This window comes from Phyllostomus hastatus, unplaced genomic scaffold (genome assembly GCF_019186645.2).
Source record: "Phyllostomus hastatus isolate PE091 unplaced genomic scaffold, TTU_PhHast_1.1 phas_scaffold_60, whole genome shotgun sequence".
NCBI lineage: Eukaryota > Metazoa > Chordata > Mammalia > Chiroptera > Phyllostomidae > Phyllostomus > Phyllostomus hastatus.
This window is the reverse complement of record NW_025334038.1, coordinates 17787317-17797512: the sequence shown is the minus strand read 5'-3', so window position 1 is coordinate 17797512 and position 10196 is coordinate 17787317. Positions and strand designations below refer to the sequence as shown.

General features: G+C 39.6%; 1 pseudogene; it reads left to right on the top strand.

The window, feature by feature from the left end:
* Positions 1–8986: 8986 nt before the first annotated feature.
* LOC123810495 lies at positions 8987–9680 on the top strand (annotated as a pseudogene).
* Positions 9681–10196: the final 516 nt, after the last annotated feature.

Below are 10196 nucleotides of genomic sequence, written 5' to 3'. Positions count from 1 at the left end.
CTGGTGTCCACCAGAGAGCTCTTTGTTAACAATTTTGAAAGAGTAAGAAAGAAAATTATATTCTTTATCCAAAAACTCTGCTAATATGTTTTTATTTCATGCTGTTCTGCCAGTTACTCCAATACCTCTTGATAAGTTGTTATTCATCTAATTCCAGAGTCCTTCAGAATTTTTTCCTAATGAAAGACTTCACGTTTACATTTTCCAACCCCCTTTACTTCCTTATTATCTAGTACCTTAATTACTGAAGAATTTAGAAACCACACTCTGCCCACTGGATGGAAAAAAACAATTTTAAAGACAGAAAATTAAGTTTCTTGGGTAGTATTTTTACCGAATGAGAAAAAAATTTAAATATAATAAGCAATGTTGGCAATGCATTGCTAAAAATTGTACATTCATCCATCACTAGTCCTGCTTAAATTAGTCTAATCATTTAAAGAGCAATTTGCAGTGTGTTGCAAGATACATAAAATATAATATTCTTTAAATGTATAATTCCATTTCCAGAGGTATGCCCTAAAGAACAATTTAAATATAGAATTAAATCATTTGCATCATGTTAATTGGTTAAAAAAAAGATGGAATAGCAATATATTGCAGTGGTTAAGAAAGAAATGAGATAGACATAGGTTCAAATCCCAGCTAAAATACTTACCAGATATGTGGCTTTGTAAATTATTTAGTCTCTGTAAAAATTTCATTTGTGTTAATCTCCATTTGGTAATATCTCTAATCATTTCCCTGCAAATTTCATATTCTCATTCTCTTTATTTCACATTACTGAACCTACATGACCTGTGAGCAAAGAATAACATTTTTTATTTACTAGTGGTCCTGATTTATTCAATGGGACTAAGTTTTAGATAGTTCATGCTTTCAAAGGTTGCAAAATTTCTTTAAACATTTTCTTATGTCATATATTCTTCAAACATATACTAGATCATTTATTTGAGAGGCAACTCTTTTGATTTAACCAATTTATCTCTCAACTCTTATTTGATAGCATCTTTATTGCATTTCTTCCATTACCATTTATCCCGCTCTCCCTATACCAGCTTCTACCTCCATCCACTCCCCTAATCCCACAATCACCACACTGTTGTCCTTGTCCAAGAGTTCTTTCTCTTTCTTTTTCTTTTTTACTCAACCCTTCCACTTCCCCAATCCCCAACTCCAGAACTGTCAGTCTGCTCTCTATATAAGTCTGTCTCTATTTTTCTTGATAGTTCATTTTGTTCATTAGATTCCACATATGAGTGAAATCATATGGTAAGTGTTTTTCTCTGATTGGCTTGTTTCACTTAGCGTAATGTTCTCCAGGTCCATCTATGCTTTCATGAAGGGTAAGATTTTCTTTTTTAGGGCCAAGCAGTATTCCATGGTGTAAATGTACCATAGTTGTTTTATCCACTCATCTACTGATGGACAATTGGGCTGCCTCCAAATCTTGGCTATTGTACATAATGCCATAATGAATATAGGGGTGCATGTATTCTTTCAAATTAGTGTTTTGGGTTTCATAGGATATACTGCCAGAAATGGAATCACTGGATCACAAGCAGCAGCAGGTTGACAAAAGTCTCAAAGCACCCAAAGATCTGTCTTTTCTACGGTCTCCCTGTTAGGCTTAGTCACTGAAACAGCCTCCAGTTTTACTTCTCAGCAAGGCTTAAGCTCCACAGATAGGGTGAGAGGGATTCTTGTGGATGGGGCTATTGCTTTCCCTCCAGGCTGATGCCACATCAAGGGAAGTGGTTTGCCCAAGAAAGATGGCTTCTGCAGTATGAAGGTATGACTGAGCACAGATATCCTGGTGGCTGACCCTTCAGCTCTTTCTCCAGAGCTCAGACTCGCCCCTCATGAGGCTCTAATCTCCTCTGCCCTTCCTCTGCTGGAGCCCAGGGTTAGAGGCTGCAAACAAAAGTTTGTGCATTGGCCCTTTAAGAAGGTAGGCTGCACCTCTAGCCATCTCTCCCAGTGAACAGAAACCCTGTTGCTTTTTACAGCTAGATGTTATATGACTGCCTTTCCTGGTTCTGGTACTGTATGTTGGGGATACCAGTTTGGGGTTTTGACCCCAAACATTTTTTGGGAAAAGTTTTGTATGTTGGGAACACCATCTTCAGCGAAGATATTCCTCTGGAACTTCATCTGACATCTTTTGGGGCCCAGCCAGCCCTCTCCCGCCTCCACACTTCCTATCAGTTTTAGTGTGGCTTCTGTAAGTGTTTATAAGGCTTCTCTCTAGCTAGTCTTCAGTTGTTTATTCAGGATGTCATTTCTATAATTATGCTGTAATTTTAGTTTGGTCCTAGAGGAGGTCCTGTACTTGAACAATTAAAAAAATAAACTATAAGTCTTGAGTTTTAAAAAATTAAATAAAATAAGTTTTAAAGACTTAAGCTCAGATGCTTTTGAAATAAGGCAGGAATAAGTGAACTAAGTAATGGACCTAGAAAAATGATATAGTGGAAGATGAAGAATAAAACAAAGACATTATAAGATTACAGATTGAAATAGGCAGAAAAATAAGAGCTAATTTTAAATAAACATTATAGCTCTTTGAAGAGTTTTAATTGTCATAAAAGTTGAAAAGGAAGAGGGACTACAGGCAACTCCATTTTGCTGACTCTAAAAATATCTACCATGAAAGACTTAGGACTAGAAAAGAGGGTCAGGAAATTGAAAACTTAGAATTTCTCATTTGTCAATAATTGATCCCTGCTCTTCCCTATTCTACACTCCTGAAAGATGTGAAAGTAAGAACCCTTGTCTTACACAGGTTACATGTTTATACCTCATGTTTTTTAAACCAAATTTAGAATTCTGGTTAAATCCCAGAGATTATCAGAAAGAAAAAAATGTAGAAAATTATGAAAAAAGTTTTCAAACTTTTTATAATAATTATAAATAAACTTTCTGCACTAAAAAGAAAGAAAGCTGGCATGGTGTTAGAGTTTTGAAAGGGAGAGCACATGTTGAAAAACAGAAAAGAATGAACTGAATGAACCTTTAATTGGGAACCAGTCTCCTGAAAGTTTGTGACCCTTCCCCTGACTAAGAATGTTTAGAAAAAAAATTTTCATTAGAAAAAGTTAATTTTATTCATATACCTAATCACACAGACCTTCCAAAATGCCCTAGATATACAGGTTATTAAGGTAGAGTTAATGTTGAATTAATAAGGAATAGCATATTTTTATAAGATCTAATGGTTCCCAAAAGTCCTTTTTCTGATGTTTCAAGTGGATTTTCAATGAGAACTGAGTACATAATTCAGAAAAATTATAATATGTTTTCTTTTCTTATTTAGCGATTGGTCCAGCAGCAGCTGGTAAGTTTCAAATGTGATTTTCCGTTTCCTCTAGTCCTCTGTTTCACCTGGATTCCTTTGTTGGCACTGACACTTTTGACATCTGACAACACTAAACCTGGAAAGTCAAATTATTTTACATCTCTTTTCCTTCATGTTTTCCTGAATTTTTTTTAAGTTCAATCATTTGAAATCTCAGGGAGTGGGGAAACAGGTGGGTTAATTTTGGTTTTGGTTTTGGTTTTGGTTTTGGTTTAAATCAAAGGACCACAGAAAGAGGAATCAACACAGCAAGGACAGAGAAAAAAAAGTTGTTCATTTGTTTAGAGAATTAGGTTATGGACAAAAAAGCAATGGGAAACAATGATGGCAATATATGTTGGGGTCAGATCACAAGAAAGTCCATGGAAATAACATAGTAGGACATAAGTAGGAAATTTATATTTCAATCTGAAGTTATGGGGACACAAAATACAGTTTCAAAAGATAAAAGGGGGAAAAATAAAATTATAAGATATGAGTATAAGTTAGAGTATAAGGAGGGACAGACTGCACACTGCAAACAAGGAAAAAACTAACTAAAATAGAGTGGAAGATAAAAGAGTTGATTCTTGTCCTCTCCTTCATAAAGTTTATCATATCCAAACCTGGACCACCACTGTTTCTCAAACAAATAGGATTAACAGCAGTACTTTGGAAGACTTTTCAGACATCTTCTTCCTGAATGACTTGAATTGGGACTTGCCTTTAATAAATTTAGGCAAACAACAAAAATTTGTTTGTGTTTTCATTTTTTAAAAAACTATTGGTCTAAATGCACCAATCAAAAACCAAGAATTAGCAAAACTCTGATTAACAAAATCAAAGAACTAAATAAATGGAAAGATATTCCATGTTCATGGATAGGAAGACTCAATACTGTCATGATATCATTTCTTCCAAATTTAATATAGAGAGTCAATGCAATCTCAACAAAACTACAACAAAGTACCTTAAGGATATTGATACTGATTCTGGAATGCATGTAAAATGGCACAAGAGCCAGAATAGCCAGTACATATTGAAGAAGAGCAAAGTTGGAGGACTGATGTGGCCCAACTTCAAAACATACCTATAAAACTCCAGTAATCTTGACAGTGTAGTATTGGTGAAAGAATAGACAAGTAGATCACTGGAACAGAATAGATAGCCCAGAAATAGTCCCACATAAATACAGTCAACTGTTCTTCGACAAAGGAACAAAGACAATACAATGGAGCAAAGATAATATTTTCAACAAATGGTGCTGAAACAACTGGACATCCACTTGCAAAAAAATGAATCTAGACACAGACCTTACAGCCTTCACAAAAAAAAAAAAAATAACTCAAAATAGATCACAGACCTAAATATGACACCCACGATTATAACACCTCTAAAAGACAATATGAGAGAAAATCTGAAGAACTTGAGTATGACAATGACTTTTTAGATACAACATCAAGGACATGATTCATGAAAGAAATGATTGAAAAACTGGACTTGATTAAAATTAAAAACTTTGGCCAGCCAAGATGATGGCATAAGCAGACATGGCTTGCTTCTTCACACAACCACATCAAAATTACAACTAAAATATAGAACAACCATCACTCAGAACCATCAGAAATTGAATTGAATGTAAGTCTGACAACTACAGAGTTAAAGAAACCACATCCATCCAGACTGGTAGGAGGGGCACAGAGGTGAACTGTGCTGGTCTCTCACCCACATGTGGTGGATAAAAATTTGGGAGGGATATCTCAGAAGTTAGGAGTCCCAGCCCCATACCAAGCCCCACAGCCCAGGTTTCCAGTGCCAGGAAAATAAGTCCCCACAACTTCTGGTGGCAAAAACCAGTGGATATTCAGTTGGTGTAAGATACTTCTGGAGCCCCAAGAATATCTTCTTTAAAAACCCACATATGGACTCACCTACTCAGACTCACTCCTTTTGAGCTCTAGCACTGGAGTGGCAGCTTAAGGGCACCAGTGGCATACTGAGAGAGGCTGAAGTATCTGGCATCAAAGCAAGAAGAGACTATTGTCCCTTTTCTAAGCCACACCCCCTCAGAGCCACAGAGCCAGCAGGCTGGTGCCATATTTGAGACTCTATCAACCTGGTTAATGCTGTTTGAGCCGCCTTGGAGATCCCTAGAAACTCTACCCCACCCAACATATAGGCCCACCCAAGCTGCTTTTCCATATGAATGCCTGGTCTTGGCTCATGTTTCACACTTTCTAAATCCTATCAAACAAGCAACAGCTGGCCTCTGTGGGTTCCAGCCAGGCACTAGCAGCAGCCAGGCTAGTTTCACAGCATGTGCTTGCCTGGGTATCTCCAAGCCCAGCACAAGTAGCAGCCTTCTCAGATTGCTTTATAGCTCAGGGAGGGCAGCCCCAGGAAAAACACAAGTGGGGGCTGCCCTTGGCCTGCACTGTTGGAAGAAACCTCAGGGCCAGTGTATTCAGTGGACAACTACAAACCATGTTGGAGAATCACCACCCTGCCTCTGCACAACTGATCCTCCACAGAAGGCAGACGTTGGTGGTAAGTGGTCATAGCCAATCCTCCCAGCTGACTGGGCTAGGTAAATTCCTCTCATAAATCTTCCAAAAGAAACAAAGACTCAACTACAAAAGGAGGGTGTACTCAGCCCACACAAAGGGCGCACCTCGAGTACCCAGCTTGGGTGATAGGGGAGGTTGTGCCACTGGACCCCACAAGACACCTACTGCATTAGGCTATACTACCAAGACAAGGAGTCAAAACAGCTCTACCTGATACATAGAAAAAAAACACAAGGAGGCTGCCAAAATGAGGAGACAAAGAAACATGGCCTAAATGAGAGAACAGATCAAAACTCCAGAAAAAGGGCTAAATGAAATGGAGATAAGCAATCTATCAGATGCAGAATTCAAACACTGTATATAAGGATGGTCAAGGAAATTAGTGAGGACCTAAACAGCATAAAAAAGATCCAGTCAGAAATGAATTATATACTAATTGAAATAAAGAACAATTCACAGGGAAACAACAGTAGAGTGGATTAAGCCAAGAATCAAATCAATGATTTGGAACATAAGGAACCAAATAACAGCCAATCAGAACAAGAAGAAAATAGAATCCAAAAAAATGAGTATAGTGTAAGAAGCCTCTGGGACAACTTCAAGCATCCAACATTCACATCATAGGGGTGCCAGAAATAGAAGAGAAAGATCAAGAAATTGGAAATCGATTTGAAAAAAACAATGAAAGAAAAATTCCCTAATTTGGTGAGGGAAATAGACATGCAACTCCAGTAAGCACAGAGAATCCCAAACAAGATGGATGCAAAAAGGCCCACTCCAAGACACATCATAACTAAAATGCCAAAGGTTAAAAATAAGAAGAGAATCCTAAAAGCATGAGAAAAGCAGAGAGTTACCTACAAAGGAGTTCCCATAAGATTGTCAGCTGATTTCTCAAAAGAAACTTTGCAAGCAAGAAAGGGCTGGCAAGAAGTAGTCAAAGTGATGAAAAGCAAGGACCTAAATGAAGATTACTTTATCCAAATAAAACTGATTATGCTGTTACAGTTGTCCCAATATATTTTCTCCATAACCCCCTCTGCCCTGTACACCCCCTCCTGCATTACCGCCCCCCTTAGTTCATATCCATAGGTCATATAAGTTCTTCGGCTTCTCCATTTTTCCTATACTATTCTTAGCCTCCTCTTGTCTATTTTGTGCCTACCATTTATGCTTCTTATTCCTTGTACCTTTTCCTCCATTCTGCCCTTCCCCCTCCCCACTAATAACTCTCCACATGATCTCCATTTCTGTGATTCTGTTCCTGTTCTACTTGTTTGCTCACTTTTTGTTTTCGTTTTTTAGGTACAGTTGTTGATAGTTGTGAGTTTGCTGTCATTTTACTGGGCATATTTTTTATCTTCTTTTTCTTAAATAAGCATATAATAAGGGCTTGGTGATGATGAACTCCTTTAATTTGACCTTATCTGGGAAGCACTTTATCTGCCCTTCCATTCTAAATGATAGCTTTTCTGGATAGAGTAATCTTGGGTGTAGGTCCTTGCCTTTCATGACTTCAAATATTTCTTTCCAGCCCCTTCTTGCCTGTAAGTTTTCTTTTGAGAAATCAGCTGATAGTCTTATGGGCACTCCTTTGTAGATGACTCTCTCCTTTTCTCCTGCTGCTTTTAAGATTCTCTCCTGTGGGTTCCGGCCAAGATGGAGGCATAGGTAGAAACCCTTCGCTTCCTGGTACAACCAAAAGGAGGATAACAACCAATCTAAAAACAATAAACAACCAGAAGTGCCAGAAAATCAAACTGCATGGAACTCCAACAAGGAAGGAATTAAAGAAATATTCAACCAGACCTGTAGGAAAGAGAAAGGCAGCAGGGTGGGTGGAAGAGACCCACAGCAAGGAGGCAGACCATGCAGGTGGGATGGCTGAGAGGTCCCGCAGCAAGGTGGCAGACTGTATGAGTCAGGCAGGACTGGCTGAACAGGAAACTAAGACTCAAATCTAGCCATACACTACAGCAGGGGTTGGCACTATAGGAGAAACTCCCAGTCTCACACAAGAGTTTGTTGGAAAGTGGGGCTAGAGCAGAGCAAGCAAGCAGCATTGTTGTCTTTCTGACCCCTCCCCCAAAGACAGTACCACAACACAGCAAAGAGGGTTGCCCTGTCCTGGAGAATACCTAAGGCCCTACCCCCTTATAACAAGTGCACCAAGACAAAAAATATGGCCCAAATAAAATAACAGATCAAAGCTCCAGAAAAAGAACTGAGGGACAAGGAGATAGGCAACCTCTCAGATGCGGAGATCAAAACACTGGTAATCAGGATGCCCACAGAACTGATTGAGTTTGGTCGCAAAATGAAGGCTACCCAAAGTGAAATAAAAAAAAATATTCAGGGAACCAACAGTGATGGGAAGGCAACAGGGACTCAAATCAATGATTTGGAACAAAAGTAAGAAATAAACATCCAACTGGAACAGAATGAAGAAACAAGAATTCAAAAAATGAGGAGAGGATGAGGAAGGAACCTCTGGAACAATTTTAAACATTCCAATATCAAAATCATAGGGGTGCCAGAAGAAAAAGAACAAGAGCAAGAAGTTGAAAACTTACTTGAGCAAATAATGAAGGAAATTTTCCCCAATCTGATGAAGGAAATAGACTTCCAGGAGGTTCAGGAAGCCCAGAGAGTCCCAAAGAAATTGAACCCAAAGAAGAACACACTAAGGCACATCATGATTAAGTTACCCAAGATTAAAGATTAAGAAGGAATCTTAAAAGCAGCAAGAGGAAAGAAGAGAATTACCTACAAAGGAGTTCCCATAAGACTATCGGTTGGTTTCTCAAAAGAAACATTGCAGGCAAGAAGGGGCTGGAAAGAAATATTTGAAGTCATGAAAGGCAAGGACCTACACCCATGATTACTCTGTCCAGCAAAGCTTTCATTTAGAATGGATAGGCAGATAAGATAAAGCTAAAGGGGTTCATCATCACCAAGTCCTTATTATATGAAATGTTAAAGGGACTTATCTAAGAAATAGAAAAGGATCAGACCTCCAGACTTCTCTGAGGCCAACAGCCACCCAACCTGGGACCTGGGGCAACCAGCTTAGCGGACTACCATGGGCTCTGTGTCAAACCAGCAGTTTTCAGGTGGCTGTGCCAAGGCACCAGAGGAGGTGCCAGCAGATGCCTTCCCAGTATCAGAGGAGCAGTAGCTGCTGCACAGTGCCAGCATCTGTAAGTGGTTCTACGTGCTCATGGGGTTCAGCTTCCTGTCCATGATTTCCTGCACCAGGTTCTCACTTGACCCACCAGTGGATGTCTTTGTGCACCAGAGTAAGATGTACATGGAGGCTGGAATGGGAGTAAAAGGGAGAAAACTGTACTTGAACAATGATTAAAATAAACATAAATTAAAAAATGCACATGGAGGGCTTCTGAAGCCTGAAGGAGGATGAGGCAGTAGAGTTTACCTTTAAGAATTCCACCAAGGGCCTGTAATCTATTCGAGTTACCAGCCCTGGTGGGGTGTTCTGTATTGGACATGAGAGGCGGCCAAAAGGAAAGAACATGCAGAAGTGTAGATCAAAAGGAAACAGGTGCTACAACTGTGAAGATCTACACCATCATGCCAAGAAATGCAAGCTGCCACCCCAGCCCAAGAAGTGCCAATTCTGCCAGAATATCAGCCATATGGTGTCCTCATGTCCATTGAAGGCCCAGCAGGCCCCCAGCTCACAGGGAAAGCCAGCCTAGTTTCTGGATGAAGAAGAAATCCATGGCCCTGCCCTGCTCCCTGATGCCCAGAATTGAGCTACAATGGGTCAGAGGCTATCCTTTTGTGATCAGGAAGTTTCAAGGAGCAAGTATCAATCTGCAGAATGGAAAAAGTGGGGACAGGGTGGGTAAGGGGCAGCTGGCACTGCCATGTATCTCCAGCTGAGTTCCATAGGTTTACCCCCTCTTCTTTCTTGGTCAGAAGGCAAGGAAACTCCAACCAGGGGGAGGCAAAGGAACTATTTGCATGTGAGAGCTTTGGGGGAAATCCCCCATGCATACTTTATTGTAGTCTCCAGCTTCTGAAAGTAACCTGGATAGGGAAGTTGTTTTCATTTTAAAGAAGGATATGTAATAATATTTCTCCTGCTGAAGTGAAAAGATTAGCATGAGACCAGACTGATGAACCCAGCCCACAAATGACTGCATTCTGTGAGAGGGAATCTCTCAGGGGTACAGCAGAGTTTTTCCTTATCCCCTCCCCACTCTTGGAAGAGGGTGCTGAGAATTGCCCCAAGCAATGAGTTGTGACTATAGGCAAAAGGGATGGTT